General features: G+C 35.4%; 1 long non-coding RNA gene across 1 annotated transcript; it reads left to right on the plus strand.

The window, feature by feature from the left end:
• The first annotated feature begins 7 nt into the window (after positions 1–7).
• Positions 8–27,896, plus strand: LOC144440068 (uncharacterized). Its single transcript, XR_013481158.1, has 3 exons — positions 8–58; positions 343–394; positions 27,815–27,896. It is a non-coding gene; the product is annotated as an uncharacterized LOC144440068 (long non-coding RNA).

Consider the following 27,896-nt stretch of genomic DNA (forward strand, 5'->3'; position numbering starts at 1 on the left):
CGTGTGAGAGAAGCTGTTGCAGCGTCTATCTCGACAGTTGAGATCAGTTTATTATGATGTACGAAGTAGTATTACTTCAGTGATGGGCTTCATTTACTTTGTTGCTCCCTTGTTGCAAGTGGCATGTTTACAACTTTAGTCATTAGTATCTGTTGACGACATTCAACCTACCCAGACTGAGTAACGCCTGACAAATGTTCATCGGTTTCAGAAGGCTCAAGGCTATTTGTGCATGTATTATATACATCTGGTGCTCCCTTGACCCGTTCCTGTACGGCCACACTATTTTCAAACATTCAATTATTAGCTTTACACTGAAGTGTTCTGTCTCATCTATTGCAGACTATCCATTCTGATTTAGACACCACTCGTGGAAAACAACACATCTGGCACGGTAAGTGTACATTTATAATCTTTAACACCAAAACAAACAAGTTATCCATCCCTCTGTAAATGTTCGTTGACTTTCTCATACATAAGCAGAGGTTAAAACGCGTCTACATTTCTTTTGAAAATTAATCTTCCCCTAAAGAGTCAAAGAGGCTTATTGTTCCTAATTTCTTTTCCGGCTATCATGTCGCTATATAATCCACGTTGATCAGGCTGAATAACGAAATTCAATACTTCATTTGCATTTACTTTTAATATTTTGCCATCATTACTCATCTTAGCCTGTACTTTTTTGCGGCTTTAAGAGGCAATGTCTCCAGGAGACGAAGGTAGACCTAATTTCCTGTCTAATAATGAGTCTGATGGACACGATTCTCCACTTCAGATCATGTACAGTCGTCAGTATACTTTACAAATTACCAAAACCCTTCTTGCGGTTTTCTGAGTTGACTGCAGACCGTCCTGTTCTTTGTGTACACCAGACCCTAATTGTACAAAATCCTCAATTTTTATCACCTAACATGAAAGGTAACACTTACAGTAGCAATTCTAAGACTATCTTAAAAACTTAATTAATATATCAACGGTGTATTTGGTCGATGTTGAAGATTTTGAAATTACTGTATTAAGGCTACATACATTAAAGTATATTTTTTAAGCCGTAGCACTGTTGTTACTGTATATTATAGGACAATGTCAAAACTGAATGCTTGATTACTAGTTGGGCGTGCCACAGTTTTGTCGAACGAAATCCATGGGTTATCTTGCTTCCTGTAGATGACATTTCTCGCCAACATTATCATCGCAATAAGATCATAATTAAAAGATCGCTGGAGTGCAACTTACACATTTAGCTCGCATTTTCTTGTTGCGTCAATATCTATGTTAAAAAATGGCGCCGTACTCATTTGTGTGTGCCCATTATCAGGTTGGTTATCAGTGTTTAAAGTAATTGAATAACCCTAGTATAAAAAATCACATTCACATCATTGGTTTTACTGAAATTCAACACACTAAAGCGGAATTGAAGTTTATAGATCTAGAGACACAAACGTGCGTTTGAAAATGTTTAGTGCATGGTTAAGGATAGAGAAGGCATTAGCATTTAACTAGACGTTTAAACAGTGTGGGGATGATTATCAGCTCACTTTCACTATGAAACAAAACAGCTAGTATTAAATCCACAAAAGACTAGAGTACAGTTTGCAATCCTTTTTGTCAGTAGAATACATATTAAACGGAAACATATACACAAAATGAACATTCGAAAGCACAAAATACTGTTGCTGTCAACAACGTTATGTTAAAACTTGTAAGCTTTAGGTTTTCATACCCTGATGCAACGGCGCACTTCGTCTCTTTTGCGGGAAGTGGCAAACAAAAGCACCTACAGATAGCGGTGACTAATCTTCTGTACTTCCATATTATACTTTTCCTTTGTCGTATCAACTACACGATTTCAGTTTCTCATTTCATCAAATATTGAAATATGTTTTGCTAATGCTGTATCCCGTCTTGCAACCGTTATCACTAGAGCGAATTGTTGTTACTAATTGATGCATTTTAAAGTATCTTACATAAAAGTAATCATTGGAGTAAATTTCTCTGTTAATAATTGACATTCAGTTAACATTTGAATAAAAGTCACGTGTTCTAAATAATTCGTCAAAATGAGCGTGTTAATTAAACTTTAATCAATCATGATGATGACTTAATTCATCAATTGATGGATGGGTTCATTGATTATGGTATCCATGGTTGGTTTTTGGATAGAATGCACTTAGTTTGGGGTACATGTGTAAGCTTGCTATACAAATCATTACAGTGGATGAAGGTCGTTGATTTAGAACTGGTTAATCACCCAAATCATGTCTATCGATGACTGATAATAAGGAAAGTAATACGGAGTCCAGTAAATGATAACCTATCATCACGTATCAAAGAGCATGCTTGGAGTGAGGATAAATACCAAGCTTTGTTTTGTACAGTAAAGTTACATGTATAATCGATCAACTGGCATTGCAACGATCAGTCGTGTCTCCAGATATAGCGAAATACAGTCAGCCATATAGATAAATCCGTTATTGCTTAATACCGATGTTGAGTCAACGTCTTCAGGAAACTTAAACTATATGCATTGATCATCAATCTTTAACTTGCCAAACTGAAGTAAGAACTAAACTATCTTGAAGGTAGGCTCAGACACGAACGCGTCGAAATCATATACTTCTCAGTAGGGTTTAAAGAACACACACATATTATATACCATCTTAAAAGTAGATTTAAACTAGACTCATTTGAAAATGATCTAATCTTCGATAACCCGGGGTCATTTAATCTCTAATGTTTTGTAATTATGAGAAGTGCTATTTTCTTATTACTCCATTTTTAAGATCATCTTTTTCGTTTTATCTCAAATACTAGAATTCTAGGCGGCTTTAATTATTTATTGCTTCGTTCGGTACGATTCTCGTTATTTTTTTTTTGAGCAGACAATGTCTGAGTAGCATGGCCCTTGAGACAAACAGATGTCCCTTCGAGATAGGTTCTTGTTTGTCTTGAGAGATGAGCACTCCTCCTCATCAAGTGATACGACTTGTTTCGCTATCATTGAAACGTGCTTAAAAGGGTCCATGTTTGATGACGCCTGAAGAAGACAGGAAGCAGCTTTCTTGAATCCAACGTGATTGAGATACTTGACTATTTAACTAAAAAAATAAGATGTTTTCATCACACGTGACCAAAAATTGTTAGAAATCAAAATTAATTATGTTGACATTTTCCTTGCTGAAAACTAATCATTTCATAGTCGACTAATGACCCACAAATCTGCCACATATGCCCCTGCAATAAACGTAAATAAACGTAAAACAGCTATTATAAGTCTTAAAAATAAGATACTTGACTTACAAGTAAAGAATTGTATTTTTGTAACAGTAATCGAATAAACAAGGTACCACAAATCAATATCATAAATAATGCACACTTTTTTTTATGAACTTCGACCACATTTCTCAATCTCTCAGTACTTCAATCAGGTTATTTCTTTTTCATAACATACCGATTTATGAACTTTTATGAAAACAAGTGATTTATTGATATATTGACATCAATGTCTATAAGTGAGGCTTCTGTCATACCCAGTATATTATGTTATTTATAAATGTTACCGTTGTAGACACTACTCAATATATCTATATATATATATATATATATATATATATATATATATATATATATATATATATATATATATATATATATATATATATATATATATATATATATATATATATATATATATATATATATATATATATATATATATATTATTTACATATGTATATGTGGATTGCATGATTATCATATAGTGATCAGCATGGGAACTGTCGCAAGCTGCTTAATTGTTTTTTCACAATAACCCCGTAGTTGTTCCATGCAATATATTTACGAAAGGGGTACAATATACATTCTCCTTCCTTCGTCATAAAAAAAACGGTTAAACACGTACATGTACGTAAGACTATGGCAATAATACCCCCTTTTATTTAGAGATAGCAGAGTTCAGTTCGAACTTCTCCGTTCAGAGGTGTTGTTGTTCAGTGAACTGAAGCATGGCAACTCGACAAAGCAGTTCGATAATTGCCCGGAAACAGAATGACCTTCCATGCATCAATTGTCAAAACGAATTTTGGTGAATGCTGCTGCTTGAAAAACAACCCTAGATTCTTGCATCCTTATCTGACTAAATATAAGTTCATTAGTAAGTGAAAGGAGAGACAGAACTCTTACAGTCAGATATACTTCGTCTAATTCATCACATAGCATGCTAAACCTTCCAAAGAATTTAACATCCTTAGCAAATTTGACGATTAAAAATGACCTGCAAATCTAACGTTGTTAATTAGACACTTTTTGAATGTTATTCGTTACACTTCATTTCCTGGAAACGTGAGCAATAAAATTACTTTCATGTCCTATCCATCTATGTATGTTCAACATAGTCTGTGCCTAAGATATACACGTTAAACTTTTCCTACTTTGTTCGGCAAAGCCCAAACCCTTTCCCAGACTATTGCACAATGTCGTACACGCTCACTAAACAAACTTCGTCCGTTTAGGACAAAAACGCTTCCCCTAAGCGAAACATCATCACACATTTTTATATTATCTAAACAATGATGAAAATTGTAGCTGTCACACCACTACGATCGATGCAGTGTAAAAACATGACGGTAAACACAAACAAAATATTACTGCAAACCCAACACTGTCTCACAATAGAAGTACATTTTGATTAAATTATCAACATCTCATTAGTAAATACAGAGCCTGTTATCATTGAAGGCGTGACAGTTTCGAAATTTGGTTGAACGTGCGAAAATGAAGTTCAGCAATCCCCCAGCACACTAAGTTCGTTTTGCGCTTGCGTGACATTGTGCGAATGTCCCTTAAAATACTTAGCCTTGAACAAAGGTCAAACTGACATCACACTTGAACTATTTTAGAATCCAATATGGCCGCCGACTAAGGTGCTAACTCTATCGGAAGGAGTGTCGATTTCCTTGAAATCAAGAAGGGGTTCTTTCTCTTGCAACATGATCAGGAGCAAGCTTTCACATGGTAATGTTTTGAAACATTTAATATGATTTTTATGGAAATTGGTCTCTCCCTTAATCAAAATTATACATGTCTCGGAGACAACAATTATGTCGCAACCACAAAACGACTAATAATTCCGGAAAATAATTCTTAAGAAATAAATGTGCTACGATATTCATTGGCCAACATCTCAGATTTATACAAGTATTAATGCGATTAAGATACCATATATGTACTACATACATACATACATACATACATACATACATACATACATACACACATACATACATATATACATGCAAACATGCATACATGCATACTTGCATACATACATACATACATACATACATACATACATACATACACACATACATACACACACATATACACATATACACACATACATACATACATACATACATACATACATACATGCATACATACATACATACATACATACATACATACATACATACATACATACATACATACATACATACATGCATACATACGGGATTATTGACATTTGTATACTATAAGTATAAACTCTAAGCATACACTCATAGCTTATTTGACTTAAATCGAACTTATAGAAATTCTAATACATTTCGGCAAAAAACAAAGTCAAAAGACAACGACCAGAAATAGAAAAACCATACTATATAATGTATTATCTAGTTACAACACAATAATGATGAAAAACAGTAATGTAGTCCATTCAGTGGTTCGTGCAAGTTGTAAAACCTACTCGTATTTAACATCACCTGTATATATTACAGCCAAGAGGATCTTGAAGGAGGGTAATCGGGCTATGTCCATTTACAATCTAACCAGCCAAATGTACATAACTAAATTTGCAGTATAACCTATCTCAACAGGAAACCGCTTGCTTTGGGATTTCTTATCGTAATGACTTAAGGAAGAAGATGATATCTGGAAGACATTTCCGTATTCCCCAATAGTCACATCACCGCTTTCATACGGCTTATCTTATATCATATCTTCTATATCATCTTCATGTTTTGCAAGAGAGAATGTACTTATCAAAGCTTTAGTGTATTTTATGAAATTTAATTTCTTAAAAGATATTGCAAGGGATATATAAAAACTAGGCTATTTCAAATCAGCAATAATTAAACGTTGTTAGAATCGAGATAATCATTAGAGAAGAGTAATTGGGTGTGAAATGGGAGACACCTGAAATGAGTATTGTAGGAGTACTATTTTTGAATAAATGTTGAATTCGGGGTGGACACGATTTGAGCCTTTCAGACATAGTAATCTTATCGTACTTATTAATATCTGCAGCATTCTGAACTTCTCTTAGTCTACGCTTAACCGTGACTGCCATCTGAATTTCTCAAATCTCAAATGTACGAATAACAGTGTTGTAACTACACAACAAGAGTGACTATACAGATTCAATTCGGTGACGTGCCTTTAAAGAACGTCTCGCGTGCTCGATCTTTTTTGTTACGAATTTAAATATACGGACAACGATACCGTGCAAGCACATTCAATTATAAGTTAATTTCAAACTGTCAACACACATCAACATCAAGAATCAAGCGCAACATTTGTTAACTTTATTTGTGTTCATAGTGAGATTAAATGTAACATTGTATGTGCGTATGTGCTATCAGTGTGCATTTTGTTTGTAATTTGTTACAACACAACATTGAGTGAGACGTTAAAAACGCCATGCAGCCTAATTGAAACTCTATTGCCACTCTGGGTTTTTAGGTAACACTTCAATTAATGCATAGTACTATAAACTGGTAACTCGTGGTTACACGGTGAGAGTTAGAAAGCCAGGGAATATTTCTGATCGAGATTCCAGTTTGCTATGTAGTTTAATTTGAAAGTATGGTCAGATGGTATGATCAATCTACACAGTGAATCAAAAATCCAATTATTGCGCAGGTGTACTTTCTTATTATCGTATATACATGTAGATGAAATGTCACCTTCTGTAAATTTTACTCGAAAACTTTGACCTGTACCTTTCCTACAGCTGATAACACAATATAACATATAATACCTTCATTGACTTGTCTAATATTGACGTACGCTAAGGTCAATAGGGTGAGTCAATCTACATTGACACTATGTTTTTTCAAAGGAAATCATGCTTAGAAGATCTTTGTAACAGCTCAAAGTTAATTTTAAATAGTATAGCAGTTTGCAGAATGGCTGCTTGTGAATTATTTATTCGATTGAGAGTTCAATTAAATCACTTGCAAAGACAAATTACCTCTGTAATTATACGGAATAAATGCTTAACTTCGTTAATGGCAATGTTGTCCGTCATGTTCTACGTTCAGTGTCTCACACTAGTGTTATCACATCAAATGAGACAAGGGATTACAGGTTGAGATTCATTTGTTTTAGACCAACGTGTTCTATAATGGTGTGTGATAAATGGTTTTAAAAAGTAAATTACACTCCTTAAAAGCGGACCTTTAATACAATGTATAAAATAAACAATGGATATTTCACGTGAGGAAAGCAAATGCTAATGATATATATAAATCTAAAATAAGAACTCCAAACGTCACTACACGCTTTTCGCTACATGCACCAGCATAAGAGTTTACATGTCAAACCAACTGACTACGTCAACCTTGTAAAGGAGAAGGTCTCAAGTTAGCACTCGGCAGAGATTCCTAGTCTTTGCTCATAATGTTATTTCCGTATGCATTACCTTAGAGTACTTTAGTGAAGAGTTCAGTTTATAGAGATACACAATTAGGTATGTGTAGCTAGGTCTCAACACACTTTTTGCTCCAATTTGCCAATGTGTACCTATTGTGGTGACCGTTTGGTTGGCTTGCCTCATTTCTGTAAAAGAGGCATATACAATCTAGTGTTGAATCAACTTGTACAGTAGAACCCACAATGAATCAGAAGATGGTATTTAGATACAAGAACCGATCTTTATAGCGTTTGTTATTGCTCATTGGCCCTTTCCCATGTGGAGAGGATTAAACTGATACAAATATATACTCGTAAAAAGATTGGTATATTTTCTCCGTTTAAATAAATTGAGCAAACATTATTACTCTTGAAGGACTTCCGTGTAGCTGATAAGAAAGGCGCAAGAAAGATCAAACTGATCCTTCTAAGCAACCCTTGGATACAAAAAACGGAACATACATCATAAATCATATATTAATGTAGAAAATTAGTACGACTCTACTAGTTTCCTTCAAATGATTACAATAACCTGCTTTTCGTGTTAATGTTAGACTGCACTACATGGTGTCTCGTTTGATATTTCATTTATCATAGTATACTGGTACAGGCAGTGTGAATAGACTACATTTCTCAAAATATTATTTTGAAATCAAACCTGATTTAGCTACCAAAAAAAAGACAAGAAAAAATATTCCTGACAATTTTTACAGAGATTGAAAGGTTAATAATACCTTCACTTATACTCTTTGTTACTTCATTTCCTCTAGGGCCTTCGGGGCATTGGTTATGTCTGATTTAGTCTTGTTATATATAAACGTCGAGTCTACGTAGTAATTTACTCTCGTTTACCCATACGTGTACGGAGTGCCGCTGGACCTACAATTACAATCACGAAATCTGAAAACATTTTATCTTCTGGTTCTAGAAATATCAGAGATATTTGTCGAAGAAGATAAAATGTAGCAACGTGCGTAGATATTTGTTGAGGTAGACGATAAAATGTAGCACTTTTGGCAACATTGTGCGTTGAGCCAGACAAAATGTAGCAATGTTAGTAAGTATTTTGTCGAGCCAGACGACATTTTGTTTCCGGTTTCGTGCATTGTAAACGATGCATTTAGGTGTTGTCTTCCCTGTATGTGCATAATTTTACACGTATTTTAAACAACGACCAAAGAAAGGATTTTTTCTAGTAGATGTTATTCAGTTGATGGGTGGTTGGTGCCATATTTCCATATATGAGTCATTGCCATTCGTCTTCGTTTTTCCTGACCACTATTGTAATAGAGGTACACAACGCAGCTATTTTACAGTGTGTCAACCAATGCTTTATGAACACAAACGATTGTCTCACTTAACGGTACTGTGTTGCCTTAGCTGCTCAGGTTTGGGCTATTGTGTTGACTACTTTTCGAGGCAAACGGATGGCATGGCTCAGCTTTAATAGTCATTCGTTCACACATTGTCAATTTTGCGACCATTCTATGCCTCGGCTTTTTTCCCGATGAAACAACTATCAGGTTATGAAGTTAGAGTAGCCAGCCTGGAATCTGAATGTTACTGGGTGGCAAAAGTCCATGGCCGATGTTTGAACCATGAATTTGCTCGTCAACCAACCTGTATATTTGGGGACCTGTAGGCTTTGGTGAGCGATTCTTAAATCCCGTGAACATACAGAGGTCACATTGGATTCTATACTGCCAAGGAAGTATAGAGATCAGTTGTACCGGTAGAGTTCTATGCCAAGGGTATGTAAAAACCACTTTGAGTACAGTGTGGAAAAGCGTTACATTTAAAAATAACGTCGTTATCATTGAATAGCTTTCCTGGTTTTTAATTAAAACACATCTCCACAATGTGTGGCTATTTTAGCTACACTGGACGGGATACGTGTATATTTCAATATGTGACACCTGGGAACAACTACCAATGTTTAGTCTGAATCAAACACACAGGAAAGGACTAAGTAATATCTATAAATGTGTAATGATGCAATTCAATATGAAGCGATTTGTATGACTGAAACACCTGTAAATAAAATAATCCACGCCATCTGTTTGACGGAAATACGGTACTCATTTGACCATAATACATATGCTAACAAAAGGACGGATGTCAAATCATGCTGATATGGTTTTTCAAAACGTCGAGTGTAGAATTGCAAACTGTGTACGTCGAATGTTGTTAATATAACTACTGATATCTCAAACAAGGTTGGCGCCTCTCGTCTGGTCTGCTGCTGTACAAAGGACAGCTAAGAAAGGGGATGAGGGGTTGTACATATGATAGTATACGTGCTTCCGGCTAGTAACTGGAGTATCGGTCGTCTGCATGAGTTTGGCTTTAATATAAGGACTGCACTCGTGGTTTTGTATATCCCCAGACGAAGTGGAGGAAAATCTCACACATACTTCATACTGTAGTAGAATATATGTTAAGGATAACACTCAAGTATGATCTCTCAAGAAAGACATCTTACATTAGAAATTAATACGATGCCTTGAATCATGTCTTTGTAGATGTGCCGCCAAATTTTCCTTGTACAATATTGTGAAGTATTTATATGACATGGAGGATTTGTTTTCGACTTTTGACGTTGATTGTTGAATGTACTTTGAGTTAAAAAGCAAAACAAAAACATCACAGTGCTGCTAGGAAAATGTACTCGAAATGCCTGCTGTGTGAACCCTTGCTATTTACTTATTTACTTATCATCAAAATTTACATAAAATAGCCGGACAGCACACTGTTGGAAACCACTCCGCACACAAGGACCTAAGGTTTAACATAGCATGGCGCTCGACACGCACACTGGGTCATAGAAGAGTGCAAAAGGTCGCATACGACTAACCTCTTTAAAGACAGGACCTACCAATCATTTCATCTAATTGAAGTAAGATAATTTTACAAATCTACAGTGAAAATATTTTGATTTGGAAAGGGTAAAACGATTTGTCGTCCGCTCTAATTGTAACCTGCACTTTAAATTGACAAGGTACTGTACTAGGGTATTGTCCGAAAAAAATGTTATTAGAAAGTACAAAGTTATATATATGCATACATGTCTGGTTCTTAAAGAAATAAATTAAACAAAAAATATAAGAAACAAAGGTCAAACAGTCAGACTGACTGATACTGACAGACATACTGAAAGACAGACAAGCATACATACATACATACATACATACATACATACATACATACATACATACATACTGACAGACAGACAGACAGACAGACAGACAGACAGACAGACATACATACATACATACATACATACATACATACATACATACATACATACATACATACATACATACATACATATATACATTTTGTCTCGGAAGGGACGACATTACTGTATATTTATTAGTAGATAATACATACGAGTATAATCTAACAGTGTTAATGTGATGAATTCGATGATAACAGAACACATAAAAGTAATATCCATACGAATCTTCTTGGTTTCCGTATCATTATCTGATATGACGTTCCAAAGGATACGATTATGCGAGGGCAAACATTGGCAAAGTTATAATACCTACCAAATGATGCGTGTACATGACTGACTGATGATTGTGTGGCAGCAAAGGTGAATGAACAGAGTCATTGACTTGTAAATTATTATACCCTTGACAGTTCATTGTTTTCATAAGACCTAAAAGCTTCCGCAAATGTTGTAAGCGAAAATCCCATCAATCAATCAAACTGACCGTTCGACAGTTGCGGGTTATAAATATACAAATACACTGATAATTATAGCATTTCACTGTTCTTTTTTACTATAGTACATTTTCCGTTTCCCATATTCTCTTTGCATTGAGTCGACATAGTTCAACGTACTATCTGTACTATTTGAACTCTACCTTTTTATGCACATGCATAATAGTCACTTCACACAGAAAGAAATTGCCTTGCCGAGACTCAAACCATCAAATATCAATTACGTTAACGGGTTAGTTGTGGACAGGTTTATAAACAAATGAAAAACCAATATTAACTGTGTATGTGTTATATTGAGGTCTTTTATATTTACAAAATGTCTCGTGCACAAATGTCAGAAAATGTCAAAAACTGTCACAAAACCCCACACCTGTTGAATAATAACAGTACGTATATGGGCATGTGAAACACTTGTGACTGTGAGATTAAGTATGTATATATGTATGTTTTAATGTATGTATGTATGTATGTATGTATGTATGTATGTATGTATGTATGTATGTATGTATGTATGTACACACACACACACAATGTAATATTTGTACCAGAGCATTATAGACATATCCCAGTGTTAACTCATAACATCCAGGGATGTTATAACATCCAGGGATGTTATGAGTCATTACTCAGAGTTTCACGCGATCATCCGGCGATTTATAAATTCAAATTGTGAAGTACTATACATAGGTCAAGGTATACATGTTGACCTTGACAATTTCAAATTTTCAGTTGCCTTGGAGAGCTATCAGACATAAAAATGAAAGAAGACGAGTCTGATATTACATTATGGATTTACACTACGGACCCTTTCACCAGAAGAATCGTCGGGTGTAACAGTAGGGTGTAATAGTAGTCGTTGGCTCTACATTCTGCTTTATGTACATAACTTTAGTAACGACTACTAATACTATTACACCCGACGATCCTTCTGGTGAAACGGTCCGTAGTGTAAATCCATAATGTGATATCAGAGTCGTCTTCTTTCATATATATATATATATATATATATATATATATATATATATATATATATATATATATATATATATATATATATATATATATATATATATAGTGCCTTCCATGCTTTGGTGTCAGTGAACTAATATCCGTTGAAACATATTAACAGAATAGTCTGTGATGATATTAAAATATTCATAAGCAGGGAATACAGTGATTATATTATCAGGGTATTTATCTACCCAGGTCAGAATCGAGCTGTATATGACACAGTTCGATGGATGTGTGCATGTTTTTCTTTTAATATTCAAAACATTGAAAATTCTTATTGGTGTAAATCATTATATATTATATGTAGTAACGACGATGCAATTTACAGAGGATACAACTGAGACATCGTGTTTCTGTCGATAATGAATTTGTGGCAGACATAGAGTACAATATTATCGTTTTATCCTTTGGACATGAAGAAAAATAATGTTGATACTACGCCCAAGGAAAGTACAGATAATTGCCTTTGAGAAATCGAATCGTGAGTCTGGTTGAACAGAGCTTCCATCTATCTATCTAATTGTATCTAAATAACTGATAGTTATAGTGCAGGTCCTCGGCCATTTATTGTTTTTATTAGGTTCTGGTTAACCCGTCTGTTATTTTGTCCGAGGCTCAGCCTCTGATAACTGATGGGGGTTATATTAACCAAAACTGTCCTCATAAAAACAGTAAATGGCTAAGGATCTGTACTATATATAACGTAATAACGTATCCTCTTGGTTGCCGTACCTTGGTATCTCCTAGCCAACCACATCAGAAACCCCCTCCCCCCAACAAAACAAAACAAAATAAAACAAAACAAAACAAAACAAAGCCATATACATAGACAAACAAACAAACAAACAGATAGACATATAAACAAATAAACAAACAAACAAACAAATGATGTAGAATCCTTCAATTCTCCGACTACATACTTCATTAAAACCATTGTTACGCAATTTAATAACCAACATTTTTATGACTAAAGAAAGCTGAATCAATTATATATATATATATATACCTCTTAGCAATAATCTAATTGAACAGCGACGCACTTATTGATGAAAATATGAAGTACGTGATTTGCTTGCAGAGTGCATTATTGACTGTCAAAGGCCGAGAACAAAACTACTTTGAGTACCAACACCACATCCTAAGGTTTTTTAAGAATCTTAAGGTTGTGTTTGTTTTTGAATAAAGATCAATATCTTTTTGTTCGATTTTAAATTATGGATTTCTATAAAATGGGATCAGTACATACACCTCTCATACGTCGTATCATATACATTTAATGCTACAGGAAATACTGGCTTGATTTGACGCATGGATAAAAGTGATTTGTCACATTGCTACAAACAATGTCTACCATACCCTAGTGTATAAAGTTCGATATAAACATGACCATTTGAAAGCGTTGCACGATCGTGCCTTAACACACCTATCAGGTTGTCTTAATCAGCATGATTGTGATTTTGAACTCAGTTTACGATACAAACGACACCCAATCTGTCTTCTTGTTGATGTATATTTACGATTGCTTGGCCAGAAAAAAAACCCAGCAGTCAACGATTTCACGATTCACAACTAGAGATCTACCTGTTTAGGGAAATGGTCTCCAAGGTCATCAGTATTACGTGTACTATAATAGCATCGGTTTAGACGCCATGTTCTTATTTATTGCTTTACGTGTGTGTCTCCTCAACTCTCTGATGAATTAGTAATATAATCGTGACGTTTAGTAATCTTATGCATTGTAGAAATATCCTGCAGATTTCTCAAAGTAAAGAGACGGAATCTCAAGAGCATACACAAATCTTCTTATTTTCTTTATCCAGAAGAATAATTTAATGTCGTTAACTATGTTAAATAATCGTCTGGTAAGACTTTGAACCGATTAAAGAATCAGATATCAGTTGAATTACATCATGTCTTAGGAATTATGCTGTTTTCAATTATGCGATATTTAAACATATTTGCGATCTTTGTCTTTGATTGACAAATCTCGCGCAGACATGTCCAAAATGTCACATATTTGAAAACAACATAAAATCACGGATATGACGTAATGTGATCGATCTCTTATGGAGGGTAATTATTCATTTTAATGCTAGTCGAAAAAGCATCAAACCAAGGGGTGGAAAGGCGAAGGGGGCTAGAAGAGCTCGTTCGTTCGTATGTGTGTGTGCGTCTGTACGAGGTCGGTCATATCGATCACATGCACAGTACATGACAGTTTCCTCTGTGTGCGTCTTTACAAGATTAGCATATCTCTGACAGACCAATTTCATTCCAAACTTAGTAAAATATTGATATACCAACTGGCATATTGTGCTTTCGTTACTGTTTGACCTTTATTGTTGTGACCTCGCCAACTTTGAATGACTGGCAGCCCAACTGGCAGCCACGCATATGTTAAAAAAAATATGTCGAATATAGCCCAGGGACTATTGTAGTAACTCATTTCAATTGCCTGCCCTTATGTTATCATTTATGATTTATCAGCTGTCACCAACATCTCTTATTGTTTTTCCTTCCAAGACCAAATGTCATAAAATGATATAATATTGCGTTCGTTCACTTTCCACAATGTTTCCTAATATAGTAAATGAATGGTAAAAAAACTACTGTAGAAATAGGCCACATAGCATCTACGCACACCCAACGATTTTGACCTTAAGTCTTTTGTTACCCCTCCCCTCCCTTCGCCTCTTTGTTATTATCGGTAGATAAGTCAACATTAGAATCGAATATTCGCAAGTTTTATTTTACAGCAGGACCTGCCTGTAATGATATTGGTACGGTGTGAGTGCGTTTGTGTCTCGCTTCATTTTCATTCTCCAATATCGTCAGTTTTGTATAGGAATACTAGGGGCGCTATAGCTGAAACAAACACGTACTTCTTGAGAAACAACACGTGGTGGAATGAACAAATTAACTATTTGAAGAGAGGGTAATACGTGAGACATTTGTAGTATGCACTTTTAGAGTCACTACCCATAACCGAGAATTTTCATTGCTGTATAGGTAATCGAAAACGACTCGTGCTGTCTAATGCAGCCTACACAATTTATCTCTGTGCCACATAAACATCTGATGAGCAGGATTCATTAACTAGTATGTTAGCCTGTTACGTGTAAGGAGCATCCGACTGACAGAATGCAGATACTCCCAGCATCGTATAGGATTAGCTCGATAACTGCAAGAGTTATTTTCCCCCTTAAGCCTTGAAGTATTGACTGACCAATGGCGCCAACCAGTCGACGGGTCGCCGTCATGCAGGTTTGAGAAAAGATTGGGTTGCACAAGTCAGAGTATTATTAATTTTCATTTTCAGACATTGTGCACTAACGTCCTGACATTTGTTCAGCTTAAGGGAATTTTGTGTTATGCGGTAATGGGTAAATGATGAGAGGAGGGTATAGTATATCTAACAGGTAAGAGGATGGTAATATCTTCATTGTACCATGGTTTTTATTTTCAAACATTACGTAACTCGGTGAATATATTATTGAGTGAGACTTGTGTTCTCTGATGTAAAGGCTGTCTTGTTCTTTGCTGTAACAATTTTATTATTCAATCTTCCCTATGGTGACAATCTTACATGTGTAGATGTGTGTGGATTATCTCCCATTTTGTACACAGTCTGGTTTTCCTTTATTGAAGGGTGTATGTGCGAGTCGGCGAAATTCATAGATACGAAGGCAACAAAACGTCTTATCCTACACTGTTCATGGTACCTACCTATTTTACCATCGTTATGTGTAATAAGACTTTTAACACAACTAAAACGCAATGAAGCTTTTTTTTTCGTTGAAAAAAAGCCGGGTAGAAATCTTCACTTTCTTTCAAATAAATGTGATGAAGCATGCATTGAGCAGGTTTGCCCCTCGTTAAAACGCTACATTAATTTGCAATTCGTTGTTAGCTTTAGGCCGATATTATAGCCACAAGCTTTGATGTTCGGCAGCTGATCAATTAGATCGGCTACTGGCGCAATTCGCAAACATATCACATAAAGCCGAATCAATCAACGACTGATGCAGAAGAGATTATCTCTCACTTTACAAGAATAGTCCAAACGTGATTCGCACTTGATTTATTTAAGATGCCCCCTTTGACAACAAAGCCGAGAAAATAAGACGAGCGCGATTGCAAGAACTTTATGACGCGGTCGCCTTTACATGTTAATCTGAGTTAGGATTTAAACGCAGACAATACCTTGAATCGCTTTTCGTTGAATAAAGTGTTCTGATAGTGGTAGGTATGTGATTTGGTTCACATGAAGGCTTGCAAACAGGACCCTTTCGAAACTAAAGGTTTTGCATATTGAATATAAATCGTCTGAGTACTGAACGTTTATCGAGTCGTTATCTCCCTGAACTATGAGACAAGATACCACTACGAATTATTTACGTTTATGACACTGTACGCAGTGTTCCGTATTCTAATTAGAATATCAGAGCTACGCGTTAATCTGGTCAAATTTAAGTCATTATTTCTTGTAAACCTGAAAAAAAAACATATTTCATTTACGTTACTATATAGAGTCCCCGCGATGTCTTCACGATATCTCTCCTAATGCTCTCCTTTATGTCACTCCATCGTTAGACGCATTTTGTCTTGATTCATATACAAATGAGCACTTGTTATACCACACCTGTCGTTTATTTGTAATCAAAATACTGCCTGTGATATTGGACTCATGAAAACAAGTACTCACGTTCCATCAATTGTATGCGAAGAAACACATATCCATTAAGATAGCGTCTGGCAAAAGTAGACATTTAATAGCTCGTGAACTGAAATCACTGGTACATAAAAACAACGGTGAAATAGGTACACTTGTATGAACATATATAGGGTTTATATGCCACGAGGTAAATAGAGGCTTTTCGTGTACATATAAGGAGAGGCCAACAAAGTTCTTGAAAGCAATTCCACTCTTTTTATTATACGAGTCGTCAACTATCGACCCAATGGATTTGTTTGCAACACGAAGACGACACCACCCTGATGAAAAATACTGGCAAGCCTTACAATTCTTTCTACTTTCTTTTCCCGTCACTCAAATTGAAACTCTGAAAGCATAACCCGTATTTCCCTTTTTGGATCGACTTTCTGGGAAAATCGATTCAGCTTATGTTCCATTTATCAAAGCCTGTTAGTCACTTTGTTGAAAGTACTTTGACAATTTGATTACGATTTTAATACATAGCATGCCGTAGATGGCTCTGAGCGGAATGTAATCAAATTTTTGAACTTATTGTGAAATTACGCTATAAACTTCAATGTCTAAATAACTGACACTTCCGTGTAATGTGGATAGGTGAAAATGTATCAAAACAAAACGACATAAAGGAAATGTTGTTTATTGTTTGTATGTATGTATGTATGTATGTATGTATGTATGTATGTATGTATGTATGTATGTATGTATGTATGTATGTATGTATGTATGCGTGATGGTATTTACCAGTTACTACACAGGTATTTGTCAGGTTTTCTAATACCTACTGATATCTTGCCCTTATCATATGTAAAAGAATATTAATTCGAAATTGTACTTATTGATCAGAACTGTTTTACTCATTAAGTTTGCACATGTGCCACATGTGTGTGTGTGTGTGTGTGTCCGTGCGCGTGGGTTGGTGGGTGGGTGTACGGTTGGATTTACGAATATATAACACTATTCATAAATTTGATAATAATTCCATGACTTCCATATTAAATGGAGTGTGCAATGACGAATGCAGTTAAATTTCTACATACACATACCATTTCAGCTCTTTCAACTCTTTCAGTGTGAAATAAACCAATTATTTTATATCAAAAATGCCGTATACATGAAGCTGTAATATTTATTAAATATAAATTGCAGAATCATCGATTATGAAATGCAATATACATCACAATAAATTGCTCAATAATATATAAAGGGTGTGTAATATTGTAATTAAGAAATACATGCATGTTCTCACGAGTTATAAAAAAGTTTAATCTATATGTCTGAAATTTATTACTCCGGTATTGTATTGGTATAGCAGTTGATTAGAAATAGTAACATAATCGTAGCAACGGAACGGTAACGGTGAAAAGATTGCATATTATACGAGCTCTTCTAAATCTAGCATTGAGTTTTTTGTCCGTTTCATATTTTAATCATCTATTCATTTCGTGTCTGTTATCAGTGTTCGTGCACAGTACGTTTATCACTGCATCAATACATTCCTCTGATCTTGGGTATAAAAGTGCTATAGATTGTTGGTAAGGTTGGACATACTTTCGACAACCAAAACGTGTCTATAATGGATGAATATTGTATGAGACATCATGTATCTGATGAAACTGGTGCATACTGAATTCGAAGAACAGGTTTAGGTGAGCGTACTTGTATGTACCACCTAGCAGTCATCCTGCGAGATTCATTTTGCTAAAATTCACTTTATTCTGTACTGCTTTATGTGAGAATTATAAATTGTGGCAGAAGCATCGTGTTAAATGCATATCTTGCAGGACAATGAGGCTGCGAGAGACAGTTTAATTCTCACAAATGTCATGCCTGGGAATGTCGGTTTATCGTTCTAGCAATGTTCAGAGGAAGTGGTAATGCCTCGTACAAATGGTTACCTAATGACACTTTTGTTCTTGGCCTCTTTCTTTACAGCATGATTCAATGTTTATAAAGTTGCCTAATATTTTATGTTTGAGCTGCGTTTCGTGAAGTCGCTAAATGCTACATATATATGTAATTGTGACCACCTTTCACTTCATTATCGAATTATTAGAATTGCACACAAGTGTTAATGGGTTTCTTTAGAGTCAACAATATGGCAAGCTCTGCCTCCAGCCTCTTGGTTGTATACGGATCGGAAACGTGAATTTCTTTGTCATACGTATGGAGGTTGTTGATGCATAGATCCGATGATTGCCTAACAATCCTCACAACTACCCTTTGTACACATTAATGTATACGATGAATGAATAGAGAATATAACAAAGTATTTTCATAATGCATATAAATAGACATAGTTGTTAGCGTTTTATGCCAACACATTCTGTAATCACCGAGGAATAAAAATGCAATTTTGTAAATTTGAGTGAGTTCACCTTTGTACGACATGGTCGTTACGACTCGTTGGCGTTCATCTTTCCAGCTTTTCGTTGAGCTGTGTTTATTGTCACTGCAAACACAGTGGTTACGAATATTAATTATTTTCTAGCCAACGTTTAGTTGTCGACAAATTGTCTCGGTTGGACGATTAGATATAATGCGAATCGCATGATTAAATGGCCGTACGTATACTATATAAGTATTGAGCAAAATATTAGTACAATGATTGAAATGGCGGGTTATCATAAGAATTGTGTTCGTATCTTTGTCGTTGTATGTCAAATGTTGTTATCTGTATATATATAAAACTATTGCGCTCTGCCATTGCGGTATAGACCACTGTCTTAGCAGATTGATACTCACCGAGTTATATATATATATATATATATATATATATATATATATATATATATATATATATATATATATATATATATATATATATATATATATAATGCTTCATATATTCCACCATGTACTACCATGTACCACCGCGCTGTTTTCTATGGAGACGGTGACGATGACGCACTGTCCGTATGTTACAGTTCTGACGTGAATCAACACAGAACTGTTTTCTATATTGACCGAAATCAACCTTTAATTATTTTGATATATAATACTTGTAAACAAACAATTTTGTTTAATCAAAACCAAACTGTATCACAATAAAAGCGATTGCTTGTGGAAATTCTGTCCTGAACTTATACTCATGCTATCATAGACTGAGAGCGGAAAATTGAATTTGCATGCAGTAATTATATTGAAACCGTTTTATCAATGTCCTATTGTGAAGGGAAAACAAATCGTGTGTCAATCATGGCGCTGTCGACATTTTACACAATTACCCTGTGGATCTGGAGTGCCTAGTTAAAAGGTATCAGCGATTCCCAAATATCAAAGGTGATAGTCACCTAGTATTCTAAATCATCTGATCGCATTGGAAGCAGTTTGAGAAGCTAGCTGTTTGCTCCAAAAGCACGAGCTACACGTACACCAACATGAATCGCCGCCGACGCAGTGAGTACTCAAACAGAATTATCGTCCTATTCGTGAGTGAGTGAGGCTGATATCAGTGACGACAATAATAATAATAATAATGTTCGGTTCTTATATAGCGCTTTCCCACACCGTGCTCAAAGCGCTTTACAATTTATTACCCCTGGCTCGGATCAGAACGGCACAACGGCCCTTTAGTCTTCCTCAACTCCCCGGGGAGCATATAATCCATTGCAGCCATTTAAGCGCATAGGATTAAAGCCTTCACATTGCAACCTACATCCTACCAGGTCCCCAATTATACAGCTGGGTTGAAGCACAGTCGTGGTTCAAATCTTGCCCAAGGACTTTAGCCACTCAGAAACAAACAGCAAGCAGCGACAGGGCTCGAACCTGCAACCTGTAGATTCCAAACCAGTCACGCTAACCATTCGCCCATCATGACTCGGAATGATCTATCGCCTGTGTTTCGGCCAGGCACATCGCATGTGAAATAAAACCTCACTCTTGATAACGTGCGTAGTACAATTCGACATTGATAGAATGTTTCAATATATTTGCTGGAAGCAAATTCAATATTCAGACGCCAGTCTATAATATAGCATAATTAAGTTTACGACAGAATTTTCATCCACAAACAGGCCTTTTTATTTTAAGTAATAAAGTTTGATTTTGATGGAAAAAAAACCTGTTGACAAGTATTATATATCAAACTAGTTCCAGGTTGGTGTCGTGCAGGATAGAAAACAGTTCCGGGTTGATTTTGGTAAGTACCGTAATAACAATGTATGGACCGCTGCATCATCACACTTTCTCCCTCGAAAACAATGTAACTCGCCGTGGTCGAATATATGAGGCATGTAACGACAGGTACTCGTTACCTACCATGATCTCCAAGACCACGGTTCAACCCATTGTTTCTTTGTTTGCAACTCAATTATTTTTCATTGTATCATGGATTCGAGTATTGACCGACTTTTAATACTCCGCTGCCGCCAAAACTTATTTTCAATTAGAAGAGCATACAGTGTGTTGAATTTGAATATAGAGATGAGATGATTAGCGACGTACGTACGTACGTACTTGGTGACTACATAGCAAGACTAAAAATTCGTCGTACACATGACGCAAATGTACGTCCATATATCTAATTTCGATAATCAATTTTGTGTATCTACATCAAACCTCTTAAAGCTGACATTGAATAATAGTGTTAAAAGGTATATTTATGAATATCAAATTACTGTTCATGCATTTCAATTGCGCAGAACTGCCCATGTGGAACGCTTTAATATCATAGTATTAGCCGTAAGGGAAATATTTGCATAAAGTCCTTCTAGCACACGTTTAAGGATTTCTAATATGATATGACAAAAGTGTCACCTAAAAGGTTACATGCAGACATTTTAATTTGAAGTTCAAGAAGTGACCCTTGAGGCACACCTTGTTGCCTTGACAAACAATAACGACGACTTAAATTCAACTCTTTACAGAGTGTTTCCATTTCTGCCTATAGTACGTTTTTTTTTACTTTATTGAATAAAAATGCCACACGATAGTCGAATACATTAATTATACATATAAAGTACGTATTAATTAATTGCGTTAGGACAGTCAATCAGGCTGTTTTTTTTCCACATTCAATTCGCTGTTTATTCAAGCGATAGCGATATGTACACTTTTTTTGCAAATTGATTGTTAGATGGATACATGCATGGGTGGATATTACGGTTAGCAATATTGGCGAACCGAGGGATGAAGCTGTCCTACTGAACGGCATGTATTAACTCCGTGGCCGTCTTGGAGACGATACACTAGTTCATTACTTTAATGGTTGCTTGCGTCGTCGATTCTTTAAGTGGTGAACGGATATTTGTATTGGTGTGAAAGGCTTCAAAACGGAAAGATCGACTAATGGACAGAACGAATGATGTGTCGGGTGTTTAATAAATAGATTACATCATCGATGGATTCATCGATCCGTCCATAATTAGATGAACATGATGACTGGTGTTAGATTTGTGTATATAGCTTAAAGATACTTTTTTTCTTGTATATATTGTGAGAGAATTTACGGCTACATCACTGTGTTAACAGGGCTTAAGTGATATGAGTCGCATTATCGTAGGGTAGACCCCCTGGGGGTACTCGGGTAGATAATGGATACATATGTACCCCGGTGGACAAAAGTTTTAAGCACAAACGCTACAAAAATTTAAAAAGTAGGGGTCAAAAGTCTACATTTTAGTCAGAAACAGTGGTGAAATGTATACATTTTAGCCAGAAACAGTGGTGAAATGTATACATTTCAGCCAGAAACAGTGGTGAAATGTATACATTTTAGCCAGAAACGGGTGAAATGTATACATTTTAGCCAGAAACAGTGGTGAAATGTATACATTTTAGTCAGAAACAGGGGTGAAATGTATACATTTTAGCCAGAAACACGGGTCAAATGTCTACAATTCAGCCAAATGAATGGGTAAAGAATGCATGCTATATCCGAGTAATGCGGGTTTAAAGTCTTCATTTTAGCATTTTAGCATTTTTGGCTGCCCGCGGGCCGAGGGGGAGGGGGCGCCTACTTCCGATAAATATGGCAGAAAACAAGCAGTGGAAACAACCTTGTTCGAAATATGGGATCAACAGTCGTACGTACATTCAAAGAGGTGGTCAGACCTCTACATAATGCTTTAAAAATCAAGACTCAAAAGTCTACATGAGTCGAAAAAGGAGGGGGGGGGTCAAACCGCGGTACATATATATACCCTCTGTATAGGAGTAACCCCCCCCCCCCCCGGGTAGACCACGTATAACTTGAAAACATTGGCATGGTAAACGTCCTAACGTAACTGCCAAACATAGGATTCAATCAGGAAACGACAAAACATCAGACCATATAAAATACACTATCATTGCTCATAAAACAGACATTGCTACAATGTATATGTCATTGCATTCTCAGCATGTTCATTTAAAGTATATACTACTTTGCCGGTTTGCTTCTCGTAGTTTGACGCTTTCATTAGTGATGTAGCAATTAATACTAAGAACTAATGATTAATTGTTAAAATGACGTTGCAATATTTAATCGACTATATGTATGTGGGTAATTTGGTCGTAATAACAATCGACATTGCTGGTTGAACAACTGAGTTTAGCTGTAATATAATAGCTTCCATTAACATGAAATAAATTTTATAGCTTGACACTAATGATAGAATTTATCTACACCTCGGGACAATTTAATCAGATTTATGGGGTTCCTGTGAGAATTGTTAATGTAAATAGCCAGGCTAACAACACGAAGATGGCGTGTCTGGGAGTTGTACAACCCGTGGAAATATATCAGTGTTTTTGGTTGCTCGTGGTGAGCAGGAGTGAGACAAGGTGTAGTGTTGGTACCTCGTCAAATCATTTATACGACAAAAGCCTGGATCGAATGATTGTCTTTACTGATAGAATGACTTGTTATAACAGGCGAGTATCACTGAGTGTTACAATATAACTCTCACAGATATGAACAAACTGATAGAACATATCACCTGAACCTATAAGTCAGAGGTGTCACCTGTTGTTTTTGTATCAAATATATATTGTTGGTTTTACCTAATTTTGTCATTGTGTGTAGTTTTTCCCTAGCTTATTTTATCTACGCAAACGCACTTGTATTTTTTTGGCACGTATTGTATCAATAGTTGTTGCTGTTGGTATATTTTCAGATACTGTAGTATCTGTTTTTGGAATGACGCAAAAGTTATAAAACAATATTTCATATATCACCATGGTGATAACGGTCAGGTGTATACACTACATTAATATACCTTATTTTATGTATCATAAATTCGAAGAAATACAGGGCTGGCAAATTGGTGTAACGTTTACAATGTTCGTATTACTTGTGATGTCTAAATGACGAAGCAATAGTTGCCCACGTGGTTGTTGTGGATTGAAAAACACAACCTGTGAAGTTTATTATTAACTTTCATGTTAATCGCACTTCTTTAAACGAGACAATAACTGTTAACCTTAGATAGTTAATGGGAGTTCACAGTGTGTCTTCTATAGGCCCATAAAGACAATCGCCATTAATTTGATCGCTTTGTTAATTAGACAATCGCCGAAGAATTTGTCTACTGTACTGTATACCTTGCAAATGCCGTATTATTCTTGCCTGGATTGTATTCCTAGTTTCACACCTTCATTGAACTTAATTTCACCAGAAAAATGAGAACATAACATAAAACATATACACAATAGCTAATAACATAGTATCCACAATATATATTTACAATAAATAATAGTATCTTTCTACTACATACATGTGTATCAAATAGTAAGGGGATACCTCTACTGTTAAGGTAATCCTCCTCTATGTTACTCTCTCTCTCCACTCTGTACACGGGATCGACTTGGACTTTTAGAGAATTAGCTCAGACTACACACAATGTTCATGGTTAACCTGGAAAATTTGGAAGTGGCCACGGAGCAGATCGAAGCTCCTGGTCTCAGACCGTCTCTTCCAAAGACTGAATCCATAATTTTGTTATTCCATTAAATTCTTATAAACGTAAAATATACAATACTCAAATGATTGGGTGATAAAGTAATCAGCACCATAAATGACTAAAACGGAAGTATTGTCGTCGCCTTAATTCAATGCAAATGATATTGACAAATATGAAAACTAGCCAAACAATGTGATCACGTCATTGTTCTTCCAAATGTCTGTAATCAGTCATTATTTGACATCAGCGATCTTTTAATAACTTAATGTTGTCATCTTAGAAGAATACTATTCGCGCAATGCAAACATTTGTTCTAAGTGTTAATTCATGACAGCTGAGAGTTCACGGTGACCTCGCAAAACATCAAAACTTAGCGAATATCAAAAAGTTGTATTCTGTCATCCGTAACACATGTAATGTGAATGGCGACAGAATTCTTAATTTTTTCCGCAAACGATACCAGTACTGTACTATACTATACTGCGGATTTATCACACTGAACTCAACTGCGTTCATATAACGGTATGTGAAACTATACACTGACCATAACTGAACGCCGGTCACGTAACCATATTAAATTTGAATTTGAAATATTGTATTTTTTACCAATTATATTAATGACATCGAGTGATTTATATTGGTTTGGCGGTATAAGCTTACACGGCTATCAATCAAATATACATTTATTTCCAATATCAAATTGTGTATGCTTTGATTCCGATCCCGTCAGTCTGAGAATTAAGTACACTACAACTTTAATTACTGCTTAACAAAGATTTGATGAAAATTGATGAGACAGTTTGTTTGATATATAAACTGTTACAATTATTATCATTTGCTAAATATTCCTCGCTCTTAATTCTTGGAAAACATGACCATTTACAGTTTCGTATGAAATAATGAAAAAATAATAATGTAATAATAAACACAGGCTACAGCTATCGAAAACTCCAATGTGAAGCCATATTTAATTTAAAAGTTATTTTTAGAACAGCTTTCTGAATGCCAACAAATTGATGTCTATTGGGATATAAGTGACTCGCTTTGTGCAACCACGAAATAATTGGGTTACTGACACAACAAAATTAAGACTATGACTCAGAAATACCAGACAAGTTAAAATATTATGGTCTGTTTGCAGGTGACAATTCATCATAAATGTCTGGCTCGTTTATTATAATGACCCTTCAAATTCCTTCTACTCACTTTTAATTCATGGATTTATAAGTGAGAAATCGCAACACTTGCTGTCTGTATATGGCTCAGTCATTACATTGCTTTGATGATGCGTGCAATGTATAATAAGTTGACAATTTGTAACTGTATGCTTCCAGGTCTTCATTTGTTCATGCTCCCTTCTGATATTACTCTGTTCGATACTGAAGTCATAAACATCAAATCTTGAGGAGAACGTATTAAGTTCATCTGTAAATTCTTTGTCTGATTTATTTTCCCACTTGATTCCATCCCCACTCCCTTTACTCAAGACCTGCCATAGTTTTTATCCAATCCAAACGCCGATGTTAAGGACCCAGACCCTTAATTTCCTCTCAATTGTATGCTTGATCTGTGAATTCAAAACAACTCTGTAGACATTGTATACTGTTTTCTGACCATATTATTAATATGCATGGAATTATAACATAGCGTTATCAGCATTAGCTATAATTGTTGGCGCCTTTTCCGGTTCTTAAGCGCCGTTTTCGCATACACGGCCATCTTTGGCGCATTTTGTTGTCGCGTTAAGTCTCCATTGATGTTATCATGTGTATCATGTTTAATAATTTAGCACAATTACTTTAGTTTGAATGTCTCCTCAATCATAAAATGTGACAATGGATGTGAGTACAGTCTCAGGTATCATAAATTACTGAGCAGAAACATAGTAAAACAAACATTACTTTGTGTACTCTGCTAACGTCAGAAAGTAGTCGATACTTTAGGCCTCGAAAAAAATGTTTGGTTTCGGCTACCCGACACTAAACGTTTTTATTCACGAATTCTAGAAAAATTAATAAAATCGCAAAAACTGTGAAGTCTCGCAAGAAACAGTGGGTACGGAAACTCACATCAACTTAAAAAGACAATATAAAACTGTTCTTCCAATCTGCAATGGCTGTACATCTCATATCTGACGAGAAGAAAACAATAACACAGGAGACCATATGGAAAACAACGAAAAGCTTAGTTACCTGAACTAGACACTCACATATGATATATATATATATATATATATATATATATATATATATATATATATATATATATATATATATATAATAACAAATCTACCTATCTAAAATTAAGTGTAATCGAGCCACACAATATATTTTATTAATCTTTATCATATTCTAATATCAATATTTAGCCATCTGTTGAACGTGAAATATGCTCACTATGTTCTAAAAATCTCATTGTCAATTAATGAAAATCCAGGGTCCGTATATAATTATGTCTAACAGTTACTTTTATGGTGACTAAGGGATAGACATATATATTAACCACTGACACTGAAGTTGATGAACGACTTTCATATGCAAATGATTATAAATGGAGTTTTCTTTGTTCGTATATCCTTCGAAGGTTTATGCCCCATTCATATAGTGTACAGTATACCATTCCCTACGATTAGTTTGTGTGTTTGTTATGTCTTGCTTCCACTTTTACATATAAAGAGAGTGTTATTACATTATCAATTCATTCGAAAAATCTGTAGCTGATACGCATTGCGTCTCGCATGGTTTACAGACAAGAAATACATTTACTTTTTTCTGCTCACTTGTAGGTTACCATGGAAACTATGGAATATACTATTGCCTATCCAACAATGGAAGTAAATGTTTCCAGTCAGGACGGACCGCTGTACA

Source organism: Glandiceps talaboti, chromosome 9 (genome assembly GCF_964340395.1).
Source record: "Glandiceps talaboti chromosome 9, keGlaTala1.1, whole genome shotgun sequence".
Taxonomy (NCBI): domain Eukaryota; kingdom Metazoa; phylum Hemichordata; class Enteropneusta; family Spengelidae; genus Glandiceps; species Glandiceps talaboti.